This window comes from Mangifera indica, chromosome 17, assembly GCF_011075055.1.
Source record: "Mangifera indica cultivar Alphonso chromosome 17, CATAS_Mindica_2.1, whole genome shotgun sequence".
In the NCBI taxonomy this organism is placed as follows: Eukaryota; Viridiplantae; Streptophyta; class Magnoliopsida; order Sapindales; family Anacardiaceae; genus Mangifera; species Mangifera indica.
In genome coordinates, this window is record NC_058153.1 from 11526589 (window position 1) to 11552963 (window position 26375).

Genomic DNA, 26375 nt, shown 5'->3' on the forward strand with positions numbered 1-26375 from the left:
ATCTAAAGATTACTCTTTTCTCACATTTTTATTTATTAACTTTAAAAAATTCAAACACTCATCCAAATGTTAATTTTGATTATTATTATTAATGATAAAATCACCATTTTAAAATTTTATTTAAAGAAAGAATAATTTATCTTCATTTCTCACCTTAATTTTGAAAATAAACAATTTTCTCATAACTTAATTTTAAAAAATTACTTTTTCACCACCATCAATTTGGGTTTCTAGGGTTTCCATTTTAAAACATTACATTTACATCCTCTAAAAATTCATTCCTTCTTTTCGACGACTATTTTCATAGTTATTCCCTCCACCATCAATAAGCTTTCTCTCTCCTCGGTGGTTTTTCGATGTAGAAACTATCAAAAAGCTAGATTTGTCGTGTGAATCTGTACAACAAAATCACATATATCTATGTGACAAAGATGTGTGTTAGCCGATGCGTAGCTCAGTTGGATAATGTCGCATAGAGCTTGAGGGAATTGTTGGGAAGAAAAATCGTCGAAAAGAGAGAATCAATTTTCGGCGATATAAATGCAATGTTTTGAATTTTGAAAAAGGATGATTGTTAACATCAAAATATAAAAACTCTAATTGGTGGGGATAAAAAAGTAATTTTTTAAAATTAAGTTAAGAAAAAATTATTAGTTTTCAAAACTAAAATGGGAAATGACAATAAATTATTATTATTTTAAATAAAATTTTAAAATAATAATTTTACCCTTAACAATAACAACCAAAATTAAAAGACAAATAAATATTTAAATTTTTTAAAGTTAATAAATAAAATTAAGAAAAAAATAATCTTTAGATAGGAATAAGTCCTCCCGCCTTCAAGACTTTGATAGTTAGAGTTTGACTTCAAATTTTATTAGAGAATTTTAATTTTAAGTTAGATTTAAATATGGATTTGACACAAATCAAATCTGATTCAAATTACTTTTAGGGGGCGTTTGATTTGGATAATGTTTGATTACTAAAATAGAAAGATTACCTTGAAGATAGATTACTTAGAAGATTACTGGATATAAATGATTACTATGTTTGATAAAATTTGATAGGTATAAATAATTATTGTGTTTGGTTAAAGGTAATAAAAAATTACTAGTAAATTATTTTGCTTAAATGCCTTTAAATATAATTATTTTAAAATATTTTTTATATTATTTGTCATATTAATTAAAAATAAATTTATTTTTATCTCAAAAAATTAATAAATAATAATTTTTCTATAATAAACTCAAGATTACCCCAGTAATCTTTAAATACCTAAGGTGAAGGTGGTAATCAGATTACCACCTATATTACCTGTCACGTCAGTATTGGTAATAGAAGATTACTGTAATCTTTTATTACTGATAAACCAAACAAGGGAATTTATTTTTATCTCAAAAAATTAATAAATAATAATTTTTCTATAATAAACTCAAGATTACCCTAGTAATCTTTAAATACCTAAGGTGAAGGTGGTAATCAGATTACCACCTATATTACCTGTCACGTCAGTATTGGTAATAGAAGATTACTGTAATCTTTTATTACTGATAAACCAAACAAGGGAATAAAAAATAGATTACCAAGGTAAACTTAAAAACCGTCACCCAAACGCACCCTTAGGTAAATCTAATATCACATTAGGACTGAGAAAACGTTTAAGTCTATGAATACCTACCCATTCTTAATACCTACCCAATCGGAATATGGTGGCTCTAGTCCTTTTTAAGTGCACCTGAACGAGGGAGAGAAGGGTTAAATTATTTTTGGTATGTGAAAAAGGTTACGCATGATGGCCAATTATATATATTAATTAAAGGCCAAAGGACTATTTTCACCCCCAAGTTTAGTTGTATTCAAAAGTTATACTTGTAGAGTTTAAAAATTCTAAAGTCTCACCTATTAACCAATTGGAGTTAAAATTTTCTGTTAAAAACAGGAATAAAATTGTTATTTTATTAATAATATTAAAAAAATAATAAAATTTGTTATATTTTCCCCCTAAAGTTTTAAAACTAATATTTCACATTTCTTAAAGTTTTTTAACTAAGAAAAGTCATATTTTCCCTGCAAAACATTAGAATTTTTTTCTTCTTCTCTAATTGCTATATCCGACGATCTAGAAAGGATGACAACAAAGTCTCTTCTTCAATGAAGAGATTCACAACCCAAATCTCTTCTTTCTTTTCACCTTTATCGTCAGATATCTATTCCAAATTTCTTCCTGTGCGTCGACCAATGGTTTAGGATGGAGAGAGGAGATTGTCGGCGTCGGAGAGGTAAAGAAACAATTTGGGGGCAAAATGTGATTCTTCAAAGTTACAAAACTTTAGGTAGGGTGAAATTGTTAGTTTTTAAAATATAAAAGAGAAAATATAATTAATTTTGTATTTTAAAAATATTATTAAAATAACAATTTTATCTTTATCTCTAATAGAAAATTTTACTGGCAATTACGTCATAGGTGAGATTTTAAATTTTTTAAGCTCTGCAGATGTGATTTTGTAAATGCACCTAAACTTGGGTGAGATATAGTCCCTAGGCTTAGTTAATTCACTGAAAGTTATACATTTGAGAATAATCAGTCCACTTCATTTCCCTTTATCTATATAAGACGACCAATTTTATATATATTTTAATGAAATCACTGAAAGTTACACATTTGAATAATTAGTCCACTTCTCCATTTCTCTTTATCTGCATGAGATGACCAATTATATATATATTAATTAAATCACTGAAAGCTACACATTTGAGTGAATAATCAGCCCACTTCTCCATTTCTCTTTATCTGCATGAGATGACCAATTATATATATATATTAATTAAATCACTGAAAGCTACACATTTGGACTGATTATTCTCAACTGTGTAGCTTTCAGTCAAATGTGTAGCTTTCAGTGATTACACATTTGAGAATAATCAATCCACTTTCTCCACTTCTCTTCCTCTATATAATGGAAATCTCCCTTTCTTAATTTCAGCAAGAAAACATTTCTTGAGTAACAATGGCTACTACTAGGAGATTTTGTGTGTTTCTAGTATTCACATTGTTCCTCTCCTTTGTGTTTATGCCTCCTTCTCCCGCTGTTACTTCACTCCCATACAGATTCTTCCTTTCAATTGAGTTTATCAGTGGAGAAGATGAAACCCCTTTTATAATTTCTCCACACATAGACATCAACAGTAATCTGATCATACCTAACATGGTTCGAGCATGACTGAAGATCCGAATGATGTATTGAATTGTATGTTAACCTCAATGGGATCCCATGATCCTGATGGACATACACAATGACACTCTTCTTATATAAATTTTACTTATACTATATTATATCATTATATAGTATGTGTTTGTTTTGTATTCCTTATGTAATCCTTGTTACTATGTTATCTTGTTGTTATCTTATATACGAAATATATGCTTATTTTATTTTCTTGCTGCTGTAATCCTCCCTTGGTGAATCAATAAAATCATATTTTCTATTTTTATTTCTAATAAGATATATGATACGAACTTTTTAAGTTCGAATCAAATAAATCGAATTTAAATATTATTAAAGTTTGAATTAATTTAATTAAATCTAAAGTTAAATTATATTTAAATCAAATTTTAGTATTAATTAGTGAACCTTAAACTAAACCTTTTATATTTTAAATCGATCTTGAACGAAGTCTTAACCGATCCGAATCAAATTAGGTCTACCTATAGATTTCTAAGGCTTTAAAACATGGGCCATGTACAATCTTTGTATTTGCTTTTATCGACCGACCCGACCCGACCCAACTGACCAATATTCAAATAGCATTTTCTGTCCTGTAAATCGACGCCGTGAAGTGGCTCCCTCCGCTTTCTCCTGTTTCGAAGCTCTTTGCTGTCGCCCTCTTTGACACCGACGCTTCCACCCCCTCCCTCAAAACCTTCTCCTTTTCCGACCCATCTTCTCCCACTCTTTCCCCTTCCCACTACATCCGGATCCCATCTTCTTGAATCTCCTCTCTGGCCTCCTACAGCCAGTCCCCGATCCTCGTCGCGGCGACTCTATCCGGATCCCTCCACCTGCTCTCTGTGTACCCCTCGGGGCTCGAGTTGCTGCACGCGGTGGACGATAAGTGGTTTCACGAGGGACCATTTTGGGAATTGTCGTGGCTGAGAGTTCTGGGATCGTGAGCGCGCGGAAAGACGGGAGGGTCAATTTGGTTCATTTCGGTCTTGTCGGTGAGAGTTTTAGGAGGGTCTTTGATGGGGAGGGTTTGGTGGGGTTGAACGCAGTTAAATGAGCGTCCCCGAGTGAGTTTGTGACCGGTGGTATGGATTTGGACTTCCATGGTAGGATCTGAGACGCCTGGTGGGCCGGTTTCGCAGTTTAAAGGGAACTGGTGAGCTTTGATCTTTAATTTGAATTAAATGTTTTTTTTGTGATCAATTTGCTATAATAAAGTTTACTCTTTTATATTTTATAAGATTTTTTTTTTAATTTAGTGTAAGTTAACGGTAATGGAATTGTTCAATGAGGTTTTTCTCTCTTATTAACATTTGCTGATTAAAGACGATAAGTTTTTGCTAGCCGAGTAGCCTTTAAATCTTTTGAAGTATTTTTGGCATTATTTATATGTTTTTGAGTGAATAAACTTGGTGGGAAGAAGTGTTTGGGCTATGAATGGTTAAATGAAGCTATGCTTGTTGGTTTTTGTTTGATACTTAGATAAGCTTCAATGGTTTTCGTTGATTGCTGTGGATTATGGACTTTTCATGGTGATTTTTGCACAGGTCTCCAGGAAAATCTTCTGGGATGTTACATTCAATTGGTGTTCATCCATCAAGAAAACACACTTGTCTGGTAAGAACTTTTGCCTTGCTGTGTTGTAGAACTCTAGGAGTTTGTGTGTGATATTGGACATTGCGGTTATAGTGTCTCTGCCCTTTCTTTTATATTATAGATGTGAAATCTCTGTTGTTTCCTGTGCTTTTGTTGTTAGAATGTTTCTGCTAATACCCATCCCGTTGCTTTTCTTCGCTTCTAAAATATACTGTAAGGATTTCAGTGAATTCTAAAATTAATGAGGCATGGCCCGGGGGACATTTGTATGATCCTTCTGATGATAATATTGAAATATATATGTACCTACTAAAGTCCTGTATGATTTAGGTGCTACTGAATAACTGAAAATATTGAAATATATGTGTACCTACTAAAGTCTTGTATGCTCGTATTACTAGTGGCTGAGCTCCAGTACGGTTTTATTATATCAACTAAGAACAATTACTGCTTTCCTTTGATGTTACTTTGGATCATACAGTGAGCTGGAACATTAGAAATAGGAATATTTGTTTGTTCAATGATGTTTGCCTTTTAGTAACCACAGGAGAAGAGGCATTCTATTGTGAAATCCAAGGAACTCTATAGTAGCATATTTTATTACTTTTTTCGAGTGTAATCGTAATAGCTTCATTTAACTCTGGTTTTATAGCTCAAAAACCATACTGATGGTAAGCCTTAATAGGTTGCCTTTTACAGCCCATTTAATGCTTTAAATGGGGACGGCCAATTGATTTACTTCATGATTTTTAAAGCCTTAATCAGCTTTCTTAATGCGACCTAGTATGACAATTATCTCTTGTTTGCTCGAATCTTAAAGCCAGTTCATTAATTCTCCAGTATCTGTAGGCTGAAGGCTCATCAGGTACAATATTTGCTTGGGCTCTATGATGGCAGCAACATCTGCTTGTTCTCTCTGGTATTGGGACCGGAGAGGCTGCTATCCCTTTACGATCTGAAAGTGAGGTTTGGGAGGTTCAGTATGATTGCTATACAAAATCCTCAAACATTTCGTCTGCAGAAGTGTTACCTGCCATGTTCTGCTCAGAAGATGGTATCCTTGCTGTTGTTGAACAAGGTATAGTATTCTTGATCCAGCCATTGCTTTCTATCTGTCATTTCTGGCAACAACATGCTCACTTAGACAAGTCAAAATCTTCGTTGTCCCATTGCTGGATTGGATAACTATGTCTTAACATATGTCTAACTGTATAGGTGAAGAACCCACCGAGCTTATGGCTGAACCTTGTGCAAATAACAGTTTTGACATTGACCAGCAGAACCCCTCAGTAAGTACTTTACAAGATTTTTTTTTTTTTAAATCTATTTGCATTTGGGAATTCTAATATAAAAACCTTCACTGAACTCACAAACTTGCATGCAGGACGTTATATGTAGTTTGGATTGGGAATCTCTAGCAATCATGATAAGACCATGATGTTTAGTTTATAATTGGATTTAAAGTGGGGTTAACCCCTCAGCTTCAGATCTGATCACGTTCCTCCTCCTTAGCAATTTACCTAAGAATCAGAGAGATACCCTGCCTCTTGATGTAAGGCACTCCATTTTGGACTTGGACGATGAATGGAGCAAGTTCCTCACAGATAACAACTATGATATTCTTGAAGTGCAAGTAGGATGAGCAGCGTTTTGATAATTTTACATCTGGTTTATTCATGAAGGCGGTTTATAAGTTGATTGAGTCGCAGACAAGCTGTTGCTGTGGGTAATTTGATTATATGTTTAATGGCAATTACAGTTCTAACCATTTGATTATGGTTACTGAATCAGAAACTTAAACAGAAGTTCCAAAAGATGGAAATCATGTAATTGAGTTCTGTATTTTCAAGATTTGATACCATTCAAGAAGCAATGAATTAAAACTTATACCGGATCAGTTGATTGGATTGGTTGGAACAAGGTCTGGTGGTTAGTTCGGTTTATGTTAATGGTTAAACTTATATTAGCTATTGAACTAGATTGACTAAAGGTTGGATTAGACAAATCATGTTGGGCTACCACTTGCCCGAAACTTGAACTTAAGAGTCAATTTGCTTAGTGATAAATCTGTTAAAAGGTTAAATTCCTTTTCTGTTGTATTAATTTTGTATAATATATATGGAAAATTTTAATTATTTTGTTAAAGTTATACTGACATCATCACTTAGACTGATTGGATCATCCAAGACTAGAACTTGCCTTTTAACGAAGTGAACTTCTAGGTCTGAGTTTGCCACGAAGAAGTTCTTTAATGATGTTGTGAAATTGGGTTTTGCAATTGCACCTGAAATATATTAAATGTTACGCTTCATTATAATTTTGAACTTTTTATTCACTTCTACACTCTTAAAAAATTTTAACATAAAATTATTAATTCTTGAGTAGAGATGGTGGTGGACCGTGTTGCGTTGGTTGGCTTTGGCATGATGCACTGTGCCTAGAGATCTTTATGGCAGGTCTAACGGGTTGGGCTAACGCATTAAGATTGAAGGGCTTGTGACATGACTTAAGATCTCTTAGATAATGGCTTCACAGGCCCTTAGTGGACGGTCCACATGCTTTTATAAATTAACCTATTAATTTATAATATTTTAATTTTATATTAATATTTAATTTTTTAATTTTTTAATAATTTTTGTAGGTCATGTCAAGTTAACTCGTGAGCCTCATCCCAAGGCCTCGGCACAACCCACTCCCTTGTAGGCTATGCCAAAAAAAGGTATCAGGGGTTGTACTGTAGACCCTTTTAATATGTCAATACCTGAGTAAGCGAGTGTTAAAATCAATAAGAAAATTTTTTTATATATTAAAAATTTGAAAAAAATATTATTTTGGAGCAAAGATTAAATATCCAAGACTAAAGAGAGAACTTCGAAAGTGGTCACTATGTCAATTTTCATATATTCGGTTGAGATTCTGATAGTCTTGGATTGAGGTAAAGATAATTTGGGTTTGAATAAAGAAAGAAATTAAATTCGATTGAGAGATGGTAGAATTGAAATTATTCATATTTTGTATTTTATATTCATTCTGGTCTTTTACATTTTACGGTTAATAGAATTAAAAATGATGATGGGGAGGCGGCGAATCAGTAATAGAGTATAGTATGAACAATAGACTCATAAGCATAAGTTATTACTAAAATTGAGGGGGTGTTTGGTTTTGAAAACACTTTATTACTAAAATTGAGAATTACCTTGAAGGTAAATTATTTTGATAATTATTATATGTAAATTATTATTATATTTTATAAAATTTAATAAATTGGGTAAATATAAATAATTATTATATGTACTTAGAGATAATAAAAGAATACTAATATATTATTTTATTTAAATATTCTTAGATATAATTATTCTAAAATATTTTTTATATTATTTATTCGATTAATTAAAAATAAAATTATTTTTGTTATAAAAAAATTAATGAATAAAGATATAGTTAAAATAAAATATAGTAATCTTTTAATACTTAAGATAAAGAGGATAATTAGATTACTTATTGTATTATTTATTATATCATTATTAATAATATAATATTATTAAAATATTTTATTATTTATAAATTAAATTAAATAATATAAATAATAAAAAATAAATTATTTTTAATATCCCTAATCCAACACAACCTTGTTATTATTTTATTATTTAAAAGGTTGGCGGTTAGCAATTCTAGTGTGCTTTAGGATATTATTATTCTATTATGTTGAGATTGGCGGTTAGCAATTTTAATGGGCTTTAGGATATTGATAAGACTTTGGTTTTATTATTTTTATTAATAAAGATTTACGAGGAATTATTCAGACATGACATAAATGCATGCATGTTGACTGGTAACACTTCATACAGAAAGATAAAATATTCCTCGTAAAATGTGATAGTAATAGTATAATAATTTTATCATATATTAATTTTGAAAAAAAAATTAAAATAATCCTTTTATATATCACATTTAAACAATTTAAATATAATAATTTAATATTTAAAAAAAATTAAAAAACTCATGGATTAATTTTTAAAATTTTTTGAAAATCCTGGACAATAGTGTTGCTTCTTCATAAATTTTATTCACCATCATATATTTTAAAAATGTTATTATGACTTCAATAGTTTGTAATGTCACATTTACACCCTAATTTGTTGTACTCTATTCAATTCTTAGGGAGGGTAAATGTCATATTTAAAACTATTAAGAGACATATTAAAATTTTAAAAATTAAAAAAAAAAACCCAAGCTTTTTTTAATTTCCAAAGACCCACTAAAGATTTCATTAATGCCTTTAGCATTTAAAAAAAGTATATTTTGCTTCAAATATACAATTATATGTCATTGACAACCCATTTATACTTATAATAATACAATTACTATTATCACTTGTTGTTATTCTTGACTTGGATACGAAAATAGGGGAAGAAGGAAAAAAGGGAGTGAGGGTAAAAATCAAAGGAAAGTAAATGTGTTTTTATGTTATTTAGATATTTAAATGATTTATTTTTAATTTTTGTTATTTAGGGTTATATGATAATTTTGAAAACAAATAGTAATGACAAAATGGTACTTACTTTCTAACGGTGTGTTAGAGTTTTTTTTTTATTAACAGAGTTTGATTTTAGGTGAAAAATATTATAATAAATTTATGTATATATTTTTGACATACAATTTAGATATACAGATAATATATCATCATATGATTATATAATTTTAAATTAAAAATAAAAATAATATTTAATTACATAATGACATATTATTTGTATACTCAAATCATATATAAAAAATGTGTACATAAAGTATTACTCAAAATATTATTCATCATGCCACTTATATATGGAAAAAGTTATTCATAAGATTGACCTTCCTAGTAAAAAAATATTAAAAACAAAGGAAAGTCTATTCTCCTTAATGGTTAATGACATTTTTACCCCAAGGTATGACATTAATTCCGAAAGAGAAATGGTTGACACATTGGTTAAAAAAAAGAGTAAATTGTATTTTCCAACCAAAGGTTTGGTTTAAAAACATTATCACTTCTGGATGGCATAAATAACACTTTTTACATTAAATTAAACTCTATTTATAAAAAATAAAACCTGACACAATGTTAAGAAGTAAAATTATTATTTTACCTTTATTATTTTATTTTACAAAATTATTATATTATCACAAATTGAAAATAAACTCTTTAATTATTCAAATTATATAAGAACTCACTTATATATATATTTTTTTACCATTACTTCCATTCTTCCTCTATTCTTGATCCCATGAATGATGACAAGTGATAATGATAATAATTGTCCTCATTGAAGTATAGAGGTGTAAATGACATATAATACTATGTTTGGAGTACAACTTGTGATTTTCAAAAATCTTATGAGTGTTAATGAAAAGTTTTAGGGACTTTTTTGGAAATTTGAAAAAATTAGGGTTTTTTGAAATTTTAAAAATCTTTAATATATATCTAGATAATTTCATAAATAACAATTATATCGCAAATAATTAAACAAAATACAATAAATCAAGAGTGTATATGTTATATTATAAACTATTACGACTGTAATAGTATTTTCAAAATATATAAAAATAAAAATGATCATTTTCACAAAAGTGTTGTTGCACATAAAGTTTTTCAAAAATTTATAAGATTAATTTATAAATTTTTAAAATTATTTTAAGAATTAAATTATTATATTTAAAAAGGAGAGTTATTTTTTAATTTTTTGAAATTTAGAGATGGCGCATTAATTATTTTTTTTAAATTTTGGTGGAAGTGTTTTATATATTCCATCCAGGATGAAAAAGTATTTTTAATCCAAACGGGAGAAATGTGTTGAGGAAATAACCCAGGACGTGTTACGTGGCCACTGAGGAGGCTGCTGTGTTGGCTCTGCTGAGCTGGCGCCGACCATACTGAAAAAACCTGAAAATAAAGATGGCGCTCGACCCCACATGCCTCCCCAGAACCCTGCCGGCGCTCGACCCCACATGCCTCCCCAGAACCCTGCATCCCCAGACCCACAGGGCCAGGCCTTAATCTATAAATACTCCCACTCACGCAATTTCCTTAATGTCAACAATAGAGGATTTGTTTTTTGGAACAACAGTGCCTACTGGTAGACCGGGTGTGTTTCTAGTATTCACATTCATCCTTTCCTTTGTGTTTATGTCGTTCCCTCCTCCTCCATTTGCTTCACACCCATACTCGTTCTTCCTTTCATTTGAGTTTTTGGGTAAAGAAGAAGTTCTTTTTATCAATACTCGATAAATACACATCATCACCAACTTAATTATAGCTAATTTGATTGAAGAGACACAGTTGAAGAACGAAATAATGAGTAAAGAAGAAACTCTTTCTATCAATACTCGACAAATACACATCAAGGCTAACTTGACCATAACCAATTTGATTGAGATACGGTTGAAGATCGAAATGATGGATGAAGGAGAAGCTCTTTTTATCAATACTCAGCAAATATACATCGTGGGCAATTTGACCATAACCAACTTGATTAAGACATGGTTGAAGATTGAAATTATGGGTGAAAAGAAAGCTATTTCTATCAATACTTGACAAATACACACCGTGGCCAACTTGACCATAACCAATCTAGTTGAGGCACGATTAAAGATCCGAATGATGTATTGAATTTGTATGTCAACCTTTATGGGAGCCAAACTAATCATCGTGATAAACATGCAGGGTTGAATATCTGAATGATATATTAAATCCGTGTGTCAACCTTCATGGGAGCCAAGCCCATTATCTTGATGAACATGCATGGTTGAAGATCCGAATGATATATTAAATCCGTATATCAGCATTCATGGGAGTCAAGCCAATCATTTTGATGAACATGTGCAGTACAGCGAGGCACTTCCATCTTCTTGTATTACGTCATATTATTATGTAATATAATATGTGTTTATCTTGTATGTCTATTGTTGTAATTTTTCCTTATTTTTCAAGATGAAGAATCAATCAAATTGTACTTTTTATTTTTATTTTTAATAATCTAAGTTGCTACTAATGATTTGTGTTTGAATTAAATGAATCAAATATAGATTAATTTAAATATTTAAATTTGAATTGATTCAATTAAATTTAAATTTAAATTAGTTTTACAGTAAATTCAAGCTTTAAATAATTAATTTTAATCTGAATCTTTTATATTTTGAATTGGACATGGACATTCTTTGTGTTGACCTCTAAGATCCGGCCGGAACAACTTTTTCTGTCCTTAAATCTCTCTCTTGCACCTGACAAAACCCCTTCAGAAACTTCATCAGTGGCGATAACGGAGCTGGCTGCAACAACCACCGCTTCACAGATCCATAAGGTCCCCCAAGCCGCCTATATCGACGCTGTGAAGTGCCTCCCTCTGCTCGCGCCTTTCTCAAAGCTCTTTGCAGTCGCCCTCTTCGACACTGACGCTTCCAACCCGTCTATCCAAACCTTCAACTTTTCCGACCCATCTTCTCCCACACTTTCCCCTCCCCACTCCATCTGGATCCCACCTTCTCTCTGGCCTCCTCCAGCCAGTCCTTAATCCTCGTCGCGACGACTCTCTCCGGATCCGTCCACCTGCTCTCTGCGCCCCCTCGGGGCTCGAGTTGCTGCACGCCGTAGACGATATGGGGTTTCACGAGGGACCCATTTAGGAATTGACGTGGCTGAGAGTGCTCGGGTCGTGACCCTGGGGGAAGACGGGAGGGTCAATTTGGTAAATTTCGGTCGTGTCGGTGAGAGTTTTAGTAGGGTCTTTGATGGGGAGGGTTTGGTGGGGTTTAACGCCGTTGAATGGGCTTCTCCGAGTGCGTTTGTGACTGGTGGTTATGGACTTGGACTTCAATGGTAGGATCTGAGACGTCCTGGCTGTCCGGTTTCGCAGTTTAAAGGGAACTGGTGAGCTTTGATATTTGTTATTCGAATTTTGTGATCAATTGCTATAATAAAGTTTACTCTTTTATATATTATAAGTTTTTTTTCTTTTTTATTAACATTTGCTGATTAAAGAGGATAATTTTTTGCTAGCCGAGTAGCCTTTAAATATAATTTATATGTTTTTGAGTGCATAAACGCGGTGGGAAGAAATATTTGGGCTATGATTGGTTAAATGAACCTTTGCTTGTTGGTTTTTGTTTGTTACTTACATAAGCCTTATGGTTTTCGTTGATTGCTGTGGATTATGGGCTTTTCATGGTGAATTTTGCACAGGTTTCAAGGAAAATCTTCTGGGATGGTACATTCACTTGATATTCATCCATCTAGAAAACACACTTGTGTGGTAAGAAATTTGGCCTCTTTGTGTTGTAAAATTTGCAGAGTTTGTGTACGAAATTGGATATTGTAGTTATAGTCGTCCGTTGCCTCTTCCATTTCTCTTATTTTGTACATGTGAAATCTCTGTTGTTTCCTGCATTTTAGTTGTTAGAATGTTTCCGCTGGTACCCCTAGGGACATTCATACATTGCTTCTGGTGATAATATTGAAATTTATATGTACTTACTAAAGTCCTGTATGATTTAGATGTTATTGAATTACTAAAATATGCTAAAGTCTTTTATGCTCGTATTACTAGCGGCTTAGCTCCATTATGGTTTTATTATATCAAATAAGGGCAATTGTTGCTTTTCTCCAATTTTATTTTGGATCATACAATGGTATAGACCATTTGAAATAGATGTTTTCCTTTTAGTGTCTGCAAGAGAAGAGGCATTCTATGTTGAAGAACCAAGGAATTCTATAGTAGCATAGGTTATTACTTTTTTTGAGTCTAATTGTCATATTTTCATTCAATCTCTGGTTCTATAGTTAGAAAACCATACTGATGTGAAGCCTTAATATGTTGCCTTTTACAGCCCATTTAATGCATTAAATGGGGAAGTCCAGTTGGTTTACTTCTTGATTTTTAAAGCAATAGTCAGCTTTCTTAATGTAACCTGGTATGACAGGTCTCTCTTGTTTGCTTGAATCTTAGAGCCAGTTTATTAATTCTCTAGTATTTGTAGGTGGGAGGCTCATTAGGTACAATATTTGCCTGGGATCTATGATGGCAGCAACAACCACTCGTTCTCTCTGGTGTTGGGACTGGAGATGCTGCTATCCCTTCAATATCTGAAAGTGAGGTTTGGGAGGTTCAGTATGATTGCTATACAAAATCCTCAAACGGTTCATCTGCACAAGTATTACCTGCCATCTTCTGCTCAGAGGATGTTATATGTAGTTTGGAGTGGTTGGGAGGTACGATATTTGCCTAGGATCTATGATGGCAGTATGATTGCTATACATTGACCAGCAGAACCCCTCTGTAAGTACTTTACGGAGATCGACCAACCCAACCCAACTGACCAATATTCAAATAGCATTTTCTGTCCTGTACTCTGGGTTGCACCTCTCAAAACCCTTCAAAAACTTCATCCACAGCGATAACAGGACTGGCTGCAACAACCAATTCCTCACAAATCTATAAGCTCCCCCAGGCCGCCTATATCAACGCTGTGAAGTGGCTCCCTGTGCTCTCTCCTCTTTCGAAGCTCTTCGTTGTCGCCCTCTTTGACACCGACGCTGCCACCTCCTCCCTCCAAACCTTCTCCATTGCCGACCCATCTTCTCCCACTCTTTCCCCTCCCAACTCCATCTATATCCCACCTTCTCGAATCTTCCTGTTAGCCTTTCTCCAGCCAGTCTCTGATCCTCGTCGCAGCGACTTTATCCGGATCCCTCCACCTGCTCTATGTGGGCCTCTCGGGGATCGAGTTGATGCACGCATTGGATGATAAGTGGTTTCACGAGGGACCATTTTGGGAATTGTTGTGATTGAGAGTTCTGGGATCGTGAGCGTGGGAGAAGACGGAAGGGTCAATTTGGTTAATTTCGGTCGTGTCAGTGAGAGTTTTATAGGGGTCTTTCATGGGGAGGGTTTGGTGGGGTTTAACGTTGTTAAATGGGCATCTCCCAGTGAGTTTGTGACTGGTGGGTATGGATTTGGACTTCAATGGTAGGATCTGAGATGCCCTGGTGGGCCGTTTTCGCAGTTTAAAGGGAACTGGTGAACTTTGATCTTTATTTGAATTAAAAAAAAAATTTGTGATCGATTGCTATAATAAAGTTTACTCCTTTATATGTTATAAGATTTTTTTTTTTAATTTAGTGTAAGTTAATGGTAATGGAATTGTTCAATGAGGTTTTTCTTTCTTATTAACATTTGCTGATTAAAGATGATAAATTTTTGCTAGCCGAGTAGCCTTTAAATCTTTTGAAGTATTTTTGGCATTATTTATATGTTTTTGAGTGCATAAACTCAGTGGGAAGAAATGTTTGGGCTATGAATGGTTAAATGAATCTATGCTTGTTGGTTTTTGTTTGATACTTACATAAGCTTCGATGGTTTTCGTTGATTGCTGTGGATTATGGACTTTTCATGGTGATTTTGCACAGGTCTTCAGGAAAATCTTCTGGGATGTTACATTCAATTGGTATTCATCCATCAAGAAAACACACTTGTCTGGCAAGAACTTTTACCTTGCTGTGTTGTAGAACTCTAGGGAGTTTGTGTGTGAAATTGGACATTGTAGTTATAGTGCCTCTGCCCTTTCTTTTATATTATACGTGTGAAATCTCTGCTGTTTCCTGCGCTTTTGTTGTTAGAATGTTTCTGCTGATACCCATCCTGTTGCTCTTCTTAGCTGCTAAAATATGCTGCAAGGATTGCAGTGAATTCTGAACTGAATGAGACATGGCCGGGGGGACATTTGCATGATGCTTCTGATGATAATATTGAAATATATATGTACCTACTAAAGTCCTGTGTGTGATTTAGGTGCTGCTGAATAACTGAAAATATTGAAATATATGTGTACCTACTAAAGTCTTGTGTGCTCGTATTACTAGTGGCTGAGGTCCAGTATGGTTTTATTATATCAACTGAGAACAATTACTGCTTTCCTTTGATGTTATTTTGGATGATACAGTGAGCTGGAACATTAGAAATAGAAATATTTGTTTGTTCGATGATGTTTTCCTTTTAGTAACCAAAGGAGAAGAGGCATTCTATAGTGAAATCCAAGGGATTCTATAGTAGCATATTTTATTACTTTTTTTGAGTGTAATCGTAATAGCTTCATTTAACTCTGGTTTTATATCTCAAAAACCATACTGATGGTAAGCCTTAATAGGTTGCCTTTTACAGCCCATTTAATGCATTAAATGGGGATGGCCAATTGATTTACTTAGTGATTTTTAAAGCCTTAATCAGCTTTCTTAATGTGACCTAGTGTGACCATTATCTCTTGTCTGCTTGAATCTTAAAGCCAGTTCATTAATTCTCCAGTATTTGTAGCTGGCGGCTCATCAGGTACAATATTTGCTTGGGATCTATGATGGCAGCAACATCTGCTTGTTCTCTCTGGTGTTGGGACCGGATAGGCTGCTGTCCCTTCAGTATCTGAAAGTGAGGTTTGGGAGGTTCAGTATGATTGCTATACAAAATCCTCAAACATTTCGTCTGCACGAGTATTACCTGCCATGTTCTGCTCAGAAGATGGTATCCTTGCTGTTGTTGAACAAGGTATAGTATTCTTGATCCAGCCATTGCTTTCTATCTCTGTCATTTCTGGCAACGACATGCTCACTTATACAAGTCAAAATGTTCATTGTCCCATTGCTGGATTGGATAACTGTCATAACATATGTCCAACTGTATAGGTGAAGAACCCACCGAGCTTATGGCCAAACCTTGTGCAATTAACAGTTTTTACGTTGAGCAGCGGAACTCCTCGGTAAGTACTTTACAAGATTTTCTTTTATCTATTTGCATTTGGAAAGTCTAATATAAAAACCTTCACCGAACTCACAAACTTGCATGCAGGATGTTATATGTAGTTTGGAGTGGGAATCTCTAGCAATCATGATAAGACCATGATGTTTAGTTTATAATTGGATTTAAAGGGGGGTTTAACCCCTCAGCTTCTAATCTGATCACGTTCCTCCTTCTCAGCAATTTGCCTAAGAGTCAGAGAGATACCCTGCCTCTTGATGTAATGTACTCCATTTTGGCCTTGGATGATGAATGGAGCAAGTTCCTGACAGATAACAACTATGATATTCTTGAAATGCAAGTAGGATAAGCAGTGTTTTGATAATTTTACATCTGGCTTATTCATGAAGGTGGTTTATACGTTGATTGAGTTGCAGACAGGCTGTTGCTGTGGGTAATTTGATTATATGTTTATATGGCAAATACAATTATAACAATTTGATTATGGTTACTGAATGAGAAACTTGAACAGAAGTTCCAAAAGATGAAAATCATGTAATTGAGTTCTGTATTTTCAAGATTTGGTACCATTCAAGAATTGGTTGGAGCGAGGTCCGGTGGTTCGTCTGGTTTATGTTAATGTTATTGACTAGTGGTTGGATTAGACAAATCATGTTGGGCTACCACTTGCTGGAGAGTCTATTTGTATAGTGATAAATCTGTTAAAAAGGTTTAATTCCTTTCCTGTTATCTTAATTATGTATAATATATATGGAAAATTTTAATTATGTTGTTAAAGTTATACTGACATCATCAGTTAGACTGACTGGATCATTCAAGACTCACAACTTGCCTTTTAACCAAGTGGACTTCTAGGTCTGAGTTTGTAACCAAGAAGTTCTTTAATGTTGTTGTGAAATTCGGTTTTGTGATTGCACCTGAAAAATCTTAAATGTTACACTTCATTATAATTTCGAACTTTTTATTCACTTCTATATCTTTTAAAAATTTTTAACATAAAATCATTAACACTTGAGTAGAGATGAGGGTGGACTGTATTGCGTTGGTTGGCTTTGGTTTGATGCACCGTGTCTAGGGATCGTTATGGCAGGCCTAGCAGGTTGGGGTAGCCCCTTAGGGTTGAAGGACTTGTGACATGACCCAAGACCTGTTAGATCATGCCTTCATGGGTCTTTAGTGGACAGCCTGTATGGTTTTACAGATCAACTTATCAAATTATAATATTTTAATTTTATATTAACATTTAATTATTTTTAATTTTTTAATAATTTTTATCAATCATATCGAGTTAACCCGTGAGCCTCATACTGAGGCCTCGGCACAGCCCGCTCCCTTGTAGGCTATGCCAAAAAAGGGTGCTATGGGTTGCACCTTAGACCCTTTTGACATGCCCATACCTGAGTAAGTGAAAATGTTAAAATCAATGAGAAATTTTTTTTTATATATTAAAAATTTGAAAAAAAAATATTATTTTGGAGCAGAGATTAAATATCCAGGACTAGAGAGAGAACTTTGAGAGTGGTCACCATGTCAATTTTCTTATATTCGGTTGAGATTTTGATAGCTTTGGATTAGGGTCGGAATAATCTAGGTTAGAATAAAGAAAGAAATTAAATGCAATTGAAAGATTGTAAAATTGATTATTCTTATTTTGTGTTTTATATTCATTCTCTTCCTTTACATTTTATAGTCTATTGAATTGAAAATGATATTAATTGCTATAATATATAGTCATTATTACCCCTAAGGTATGACATTAATTGCTAAAGTCGAAAATAGTGATTTGAAATTGAACTCACGGTGGTTTTTTGGTTCCAACAGAGAAATGGGTGATACATTACCTCCAGGCCAAATGACTATTTTTTACCATGTTCGTAAAATATCTGTTAAATTTAAAGTTCTAAATACCCACAAATAAAATTTTTTTATTAATGAATTTTATTAAAAATAAAAATACAATAGTTATTATACTTAATATTTAAAAAGTCTAGTTTTAAAAGTATTTATAATTAAAAATATTATTATATATATCGTGTTGGGGTCAGAAATGATTTTTTTATTTTTAAAGAGCAGCGAAACAATAAATATAGTTTTAAGATATACCAATTGTATTTAAACACGTGATTAAATAAATGGATTTTATGTAATTTAAAATAAAATTCTAAGTAAATTTATAATTTTAGTTAGTGTAGTTTATTTGTACATTAACATATGGCATATGAGAACGCACAAAACAAAAGTCAATGTATTATTTCAAAATATAAAAGTTAAATATAATTAATATAAGACATTTTTCAATATTAAATCAGCGGTAAAAAGATTAATGTTCTCAAATTGACAATATAGATTTATTTGATAGTATGAATAAATGTAAAATTGGTACATAAAAGATGAGATTATCATTTAATATATGATAAAAAGTGTATTCAAATAAAATTATCAATATTTTAAAATTCTTTTTTGGATTCTATTGATTTTTTATTTCTTAATATTAAATATTTAAAAACTTTTTTTTTTTCAAATTTCTTAATGGATTATTCGATTAATGAAACACTTTCCGATAAATTTAATAAACAAAGGATACTCCTTTAATGGAAATCTTGTGTGTGCATGTTTATTTGAAGATGAAAATGATAATTGTAAAGATGCATAATGAGATTTGTTTCATAAATTACTTAATTATGTTAATATATTGTAGTAAATTTGGTAAATTAGATTGATAAATTAACCTTAATTATATAGATAAAATTTCTTTTTTTAAAATAAAAAATGATAATTTTTCACATTCAATTAAACAAAGTATAAATATGTAATTTAAATGTATATTTGTTTATAGGGATGTTTTTATCAAGAGTAAATCGATAATTTATTTTGAAAATTATCTAAAGACGTAAAAAAAATTATATGATAAATGGGTATTTGATTTTTTTTCAAAAGTAATGGGTACAATTATGTCATTTCAGCAAACTTTCGGTAGGACATAGTATTTTAGCCTTAACTTAAAAAGAAAAATAGATGGCATATAATGTTACGAAGCAGAAAGGGTGATTTTTTAACCAAGGGCAATTTTGGAACTCAACTCATGTCTCGTACAGGTGAGTACCCCACCTTTAGAAAAGAAGCTCAATTTTTGGTGGGCAATGTTCCGCAAAGTTCTTCTCCAAAAGTTTTTGTCTTCTTTCCTCGAAAAAGTTTTGTCCAGTTTTCTCCAAACTTTATTATTTTTTGGTAATATTGATTAGTCCGCCTTTCTATGTCTCTCTGTTATCTATATAATGGCAAGCCCCTCTGCGTTTGCTAAACAAGAAACAATTTTTGAGCAACAATGCCTACTACTACTACTAGGAGATTTGGTTTTCTTCTAGTATTTACATTGCTCCTTGCCTTTGTGTTAATGTCTTTCTCTCCTCCTCCAATTACTTCATACTCTTACAAACTCTTCATTTCATTTGAACTTCAGTATGAAGAAGTCTCATATTCACGTACAGTGTCTAACCTAACCATTACCAAGATAGTTCAAACCCAATAGAAAATCTGAATAATACATTAAACTTGTATTCAAGCTTTGTGATAAAGATGCAAACGCACGTTTCTTATATAAATTTTATTTATACTATGTAATTTTTATTGTTATGTAATATATATGTTTGTCTTCTTTTTCTGTTGTTGTGATCAATCAAATCATATTTTATAATTTTATTTCTAATAGTATAAGTTGATATGAGTTATTCGAGTTTGAATTGAATAAGTTAAATATGAATTAATTCAAATTTAAAATTAAATTGTCCGCTAATTAAATTTAAATCTTAACTAACCAATTATAAATTGAATTTTTTTATATTTTAAATTACTCTCAAATTGCGTTTTATTCTAATCTGACCCGAATACCCTATTTATGGGGTTTTACCTTATAGAGCTTAAAATCTGGACTATACATAATGGTTGTATTGACAATTGTCGACCCGACCCGGTCTGACTGACCTATTGCGATGTCGACGCCGTGAAGTGACTCAGTACGCTCCCCCAAACCGCTTATATCGAATCCGTGAAGTGACTCACTACACTTTCGCCTCCTTCGAAACTCTTCGCTGTCGCCCCATCCCCCTCCCTCCAAACCTTCTCCTTTTTTTTTATGATCCTCTCCCACTCTTTTCCCTTCCCACTCCCTCTGGACCCCACCTGCTGGAATCTCCTCTCTCGCCTCCTCCAGCCAGTCCCTAATCCTCGTTGCGGCGACTCTCTCTGGCTCCCTCCAACTGCTCTCTGCCGGCCCTTTCGGGCTCGAGTTGCTGCACGCGGTGGACGGTAAGGGGTTTCACGAGGGATCCATTTGGGGAAGACGGAGGGTCTTCGATGGGGAGGGTTTGGTGGGGTTTAACGCCGTTAAATGGGCGTCTCCGAGTGAGTTTGTGACTGTTGGTGTGGATTTGGACTTCAATAGTGGGATCTGAGAAGCCCTGGTGAGCCGGTTTCGCAGTTTAAAGGGAACTGGTGTGCTTCGATCTTTTTAATTTGAATATATATATATATATATATATATATATATATATATATAGATATATATAGTTTGTGATCATTTGCTATAATAAAGTTTACTTTTTTATATGTTAAATGATTTTTGTTAAATTTAGTATAAGTTAATGGTAATGGAATTGTTCAATGAGGGTTATTTTTATTAACTTTTGCTGGTTAAAAGATGATGATTTTATGCTAGCTGAGTAGTTTTTAAATGTTTTGAGTTAGTTTTATGTTTGAGTTCATAAACTCGGTGGGAAGAAATGTTTGGGCTGTGAATGGTTTAATGAACCTTTGCTTGTTGGTTTTTGTTGCTTGTTAAATTTCTTTTTTTTAATATATTTGCATTTGGGAAGTCTAACATAAAAACCTTCACTGCACACACAAACTTGCATGCAGGATGTTATATGTAGTTTGGAGTGGGAATATCTAGCAATCATGATAAGACCATGATGTTTCGTTTATAATTGGATTTAAAGGGGGTTAACCCCTCAGCTTCTAATCTGGTCATGTTCCTCCTTCTCAGCAATTTACCTAAGAATCAGAGAGATGCCCTGCCTCTTGATGTAATGTACTCCATTTTGGCCTTGGACGATGAATGGAGCAAGTTCCTGACAGATAACAACTATGATATTCTTGAAATGCAAGTAGGATAAGCAGTGTTTTGATAATTTTATATCTGGTTTATTCATGAAGGCAGTTTATGCGTTGATTGAGTCGCAGACAGGCTGTTGCTGTGGGTAATTTGATTATATGTTTAATGATAAGTACAATTCTAACCATTTGATTATGGTTACTGAATGAGAAACTTGAATAGAAGTTCCAAAAGATGAAAGTCATGTAATTGAGTTCTGTATTTTCAAGATTTGGTACCATTCAAGAAGCAATGAATTAAAACCTATACCGGATCAGTTGATTGAATTGGTTGGAGCGAGGTCCGGTGGTTCATTTGGTTTATGTTAATGTTAATTGACTAGTGATTGGATTAGACAGATCATGTTGGGCTACCATTTGCTGGAGAGTCTCTTTGTATGGTGATAAATCTGTTAAAAGGTTAAATTCCTTTCCTGTTATATTAATTATGTATAATATACATGGAAAATTTTAATTATGTTGTTAAAGTTATACTGACATCATCAGTTAGACTGATTGGATCATTCAAGACTCAGAACTTGCCTTTTAACCAAGTGAACTTCTAGGTCTGAGTTTGTCACCAAGAAGTTCTTTAATGTTGTTGCAAATGTTACACTTCATTATAATTTCGAACTTTTTAATCACTTCTACACTCTTAACAAATTTTAACATAAAATCATTAATACTTGAGTAGAGTTGGTTGTGGACTGTACTGCGTTGGTTGGCTTTGGTGTGATACACTGTGCCTAGAGGTCGTTATGGCGGGCCTAGCAGGTTGGGGTAGCCCCTTAGGATTGAAGGACTTGTGACATGACCCAAGACCTATTAGATCATGCCTTCACAGGTCTTTAGTGGATGGTCTGCATGTTTTTACAGGTCATCTTACCAAATTATAATATTTTAATTTTATATTATTTTTTAATTATTTTTAATATAATAAAACTATGCATATATATATTTTTGTACATAATTTGTATACACAGATGAGGTGTTATTATATGATTCGATATTTTTTTATCATATGATGACACATATTTTAAAATCATCTAATTATATGATGATATATTACTATGTACATAAATTATGTACCAAAAATAGATACACATAATATTACTCTTTTTAATATTATACCGAGTTAGCTCGCGAGTCTCATCCAAAGGCTTGGATAGAGATAAAGGTAATCTGCGTTGGAATAAAGAAAGAAATTAAATTTGATTCAGAGATTGTATAATTGATCATTCATACTTAGTACTTTGTATTCATTCTCTTCCTTTACATTTGGCAGGTGACAGAATTAAAGATGAAGATGGTGAGACGGCGGATTAGTAATAGAGCAGCGTGTGAACAATAGATTCAGAAGCATAAGTTACCTTAATTTGAGATTTGATTTATGATAGGTTTTAAAAGGTGTTTGATATGAGGAATATTTTATTATTAAAATTAAAAAATTAGTTTAAAGATAAATTATTTTAATAATTATTGGATATAAAGTATTATTATGTTTGATAAAATTTAATAAATTAAATAAATATAAATAATTATTATGTCTGATTAGAAATAATAAAAGAATACTAGTATATTATTTTATTTAAATATCTTTTGGTATAATTATTCTAAAATATTTTTTATATTACTTATTATATTAATTATAAATACGATTATTTTTACTCTAAAAAAATTAATGAATAAGAATATAGTTATAATAAAATAATGGTTACTTTAGTAATTTTTTAATAAAATATTAATATAGTTATAAAAAAATTCATGCATGCATGTTGACTATAGAATATTTGATTTTATTTTGAGATAAAACACACACATATTAGATTATAGTAGCATTTTATATAGAAAGATAAAATATTCATAGTGGAGTGTTATAAGGTAAAATAATAATTTTATTATATACTAATTTTTATAAAAATTTGAGAGAATTCTTTCATATATCATACTTAAACAATTTAAATATAACAATTTAACTTTTAAAAAACTTACCAATTATTTTCTAAAATTTTTTGAAAATCCTGGACAATAGTGTTGCTCCTTCAAAAATTTTATTCACCCTCATATATTTTAAAAATATTATTATGATTTTAATAGTTTGTAATGTCACATTTACACCCTAATTTGTTGTACTTTATTCAACTTTTGGGGAGAGTAAATGTCATATTTGAAAATTATTAAGAGACATATTAAAATTTTAAAATTTTTTTAAAAAAACCCCAAATGTTTTTTTAATTTTCAAAGACCCACTAAAGATTTCATTAATGCCCTTAACATTTTAAAAAATTATAGTTTGCTTCAAATATACAATTATATGTCATTGACAACCCATTTATACTTATAATAATACAATTACTATTATCACTTGTCATTATTCTTGACTTGAATACAAAAATAGGGGAAGAAGGAAAAAAGGGAGTGAGGGTAAAAAGAAAGGAAATCAAATAATTGAATAAAATACAATAAATTAAGAGTATACATGTTATATTACAAACTATTATGACTATAATAGTATTTTCAAAATATATAAAAATAAATATGATCATTTTCACAAAAGTGCTGTTGCACATAAAGTTTTTCAAAAATTTATAAGATTAATTTATAAATTTTTAAAATTATTTTAAAAATTAAATATTATATTTAAAACGTTTAACTCATTTATAGAAAAGTTATTTTTTAATTTTTTAAAATTTAGGGATGGAGCATTACTTTTTTTTTAAATTTTTGGTGAAAGTGTTTCATATATTCTATCCAGGATGAAAAAGTATTTTTAATCCAAACGGGAGAAAATGTGTTGAGGAAATAACCCAGGACGTGTTACGTGGCCACTGAGGAGGCTGCTGTGTTGGCTCTGCTGAGCTGGCGCCGACCATACTGAAAAAACATGAAAATAAAGATGGCGCTCGGCTCGACCCCACATGCCTCCCCATAACCCTCATGCCTGCCCAGAACCCGGCATCCCCAGACCCACAGGGCCAGGCCTCAACCTATAAATACTCCCACTCACGTAATTTCCTTAAGATCAACAATAGAGCACTTGTTTTTTTGGAACAACAGTGCCTACCGGTAGACTGGGTGTGTTTCTAGTATTCACATTCATCCTTTCCTTTGTGTTTGTGTCTTTCCCTCCTCCTCCATTTGCTTCACACCCATACACGTTCTTCCTTTCATTTGAGTTTATGGGGGAAGAAGAAGCTCTTTTTATCAATACTCAATAAATACACATTATAGCTAACTTGATCATAACTAATCTGATTGAGATACAGTTGAAGATTGAAATGATGGATGAAAAAGAAGCTATTTCTATTAATACTCGACAAATACACATCGTGACCGATTTGACCATAACCAACCTGATTGAGACATGGTTGAAGATCAAAATGATGGGTGAAGAGGAAGCTCTTTTTATCAATACTCGACAAATACACATCGTGGCCAACTTGACCATAACCAATCTGGTTGAGGCACGGTTGAAGATCCGAATGATGTATTGAATCTGTATATCAACCTTCATGGGAGTCAAACTAATCATCGTGATGAACATGCAGGGTTGAAGATCCAAATGATATATTAAATCCATGTGCCAATCTTCATGGGAGCCAAGCCCATCATCTTGATGAACATGCACGTTTGAAGATCCAAATGATATATTAAATCTGTATATCAGCCTTCATGGGAGCCAAGCCAATCATTTTGATGAACATGTGCAGTACAGCAAGGCACTTCCATCTTCCTATATAAGTTTTATTTGTATTACGATTATATTATTATGTAATATAATATGTGTTTATCTTGTGTTTTTGTTGTTGTAATCTTTCCTTATTTTTCAAAGTGAAGAATCAATAAAATTGTATTTTTTATTTTTATTTCTAATAATCTAAGTTGATACTAATGATTTGTGTTTGAATCAAATGAATCAAATATAAATTAATTTAAACATTTAAATTTGAATTGATTCAATTAAATTTAAATTTAAATTAGTTTTACGGTAAATTCAAGCTTTAAATAATTAATTTTAATCTTAATCTTTTATATTTTGAATTGGACATGGACATTCTTTGTGTTGACCTCTCTCTCTTGCACCTGGCAATTGAGTTGGTATTCTATAAACATTTTGTGGCATGTTTTATCTGTAATGTTCTAAATAAATAAATGCTTTTAGAATTATAGTATTATGATAAAAAGAATAATACATTTAAGCTGATAATAAAAATCTTATATTAGTATTAGCTTTAAAAATTATATATAGCCCACCTATCTTACCCAAAAAACTTTGCCTTCGGTTTTTTTTAATCTTCTTTTCACTCCTACCACTTTTACTAGAAGAAATTTTAAAATTTTGAATTCAGATATTGAAAAAAAGGAAAAATACAATGTAATGAGATATTTATTTATTTGGATTAAGATGAATTTGTTAATAGATTTAATTGATTTTTAACTAAAATTTAGATGAAATTGTAGATAAAAAATTGTTTGAGGATTAGAAATCTTAAAGTTAGAGATGAAGGTAAAATGAATATTAATTTAGACTCTTGGCTATATTTATATAATCCTACAAATATTAGATAGTATCATTTAGACCCTTAAAATTTGTTATTTTAATTTATTTCCTTTTAAATTTGTTAAATCATAG

General features: G+C 31.9%; 1 long non-coding RNA gene and 3 pseudogenes across 2 annotated transcripts; all 4 read left to right on the forward strand.

Moving 5' to 3' along the window:
• The first annotated feature begins 3008 nt into the window (after positions 1-3008).
• On the forward strand, positions 3009-6965 carry LOC123200251 (annotated as a pseudogene).
• Positions 6966-11968: 5003 nt separating this feature from the next.
• LOC123200493 lies at positions 11969-14963 on the forward strand (annotated as a pseudogene).
• Positions 14084-17199, forward strand: LOC123200252 (annotated as a pseudogene).
• Positions 17200-20502: 3303 nt separating this feature from the next.
• LOC123200499 lies at positions 20503-22220 on the forward strand. Of its 2 annotated transcripts, none has more exons than XR_006498595.1 (2): positions 20503-21085; positions 21509-22220. It is a non-coding gene; the product is annotated as an uncharacterized LOC123200499 (long non-coding RNA). The 2 variants fall into 2 exon arrangements; XR_006498596.1 differs by having other exon boundaries at positions 20503-21054.
• The last annotated feature ends 4155 nt before the right edge of the window (positions 22221-26375 follow it).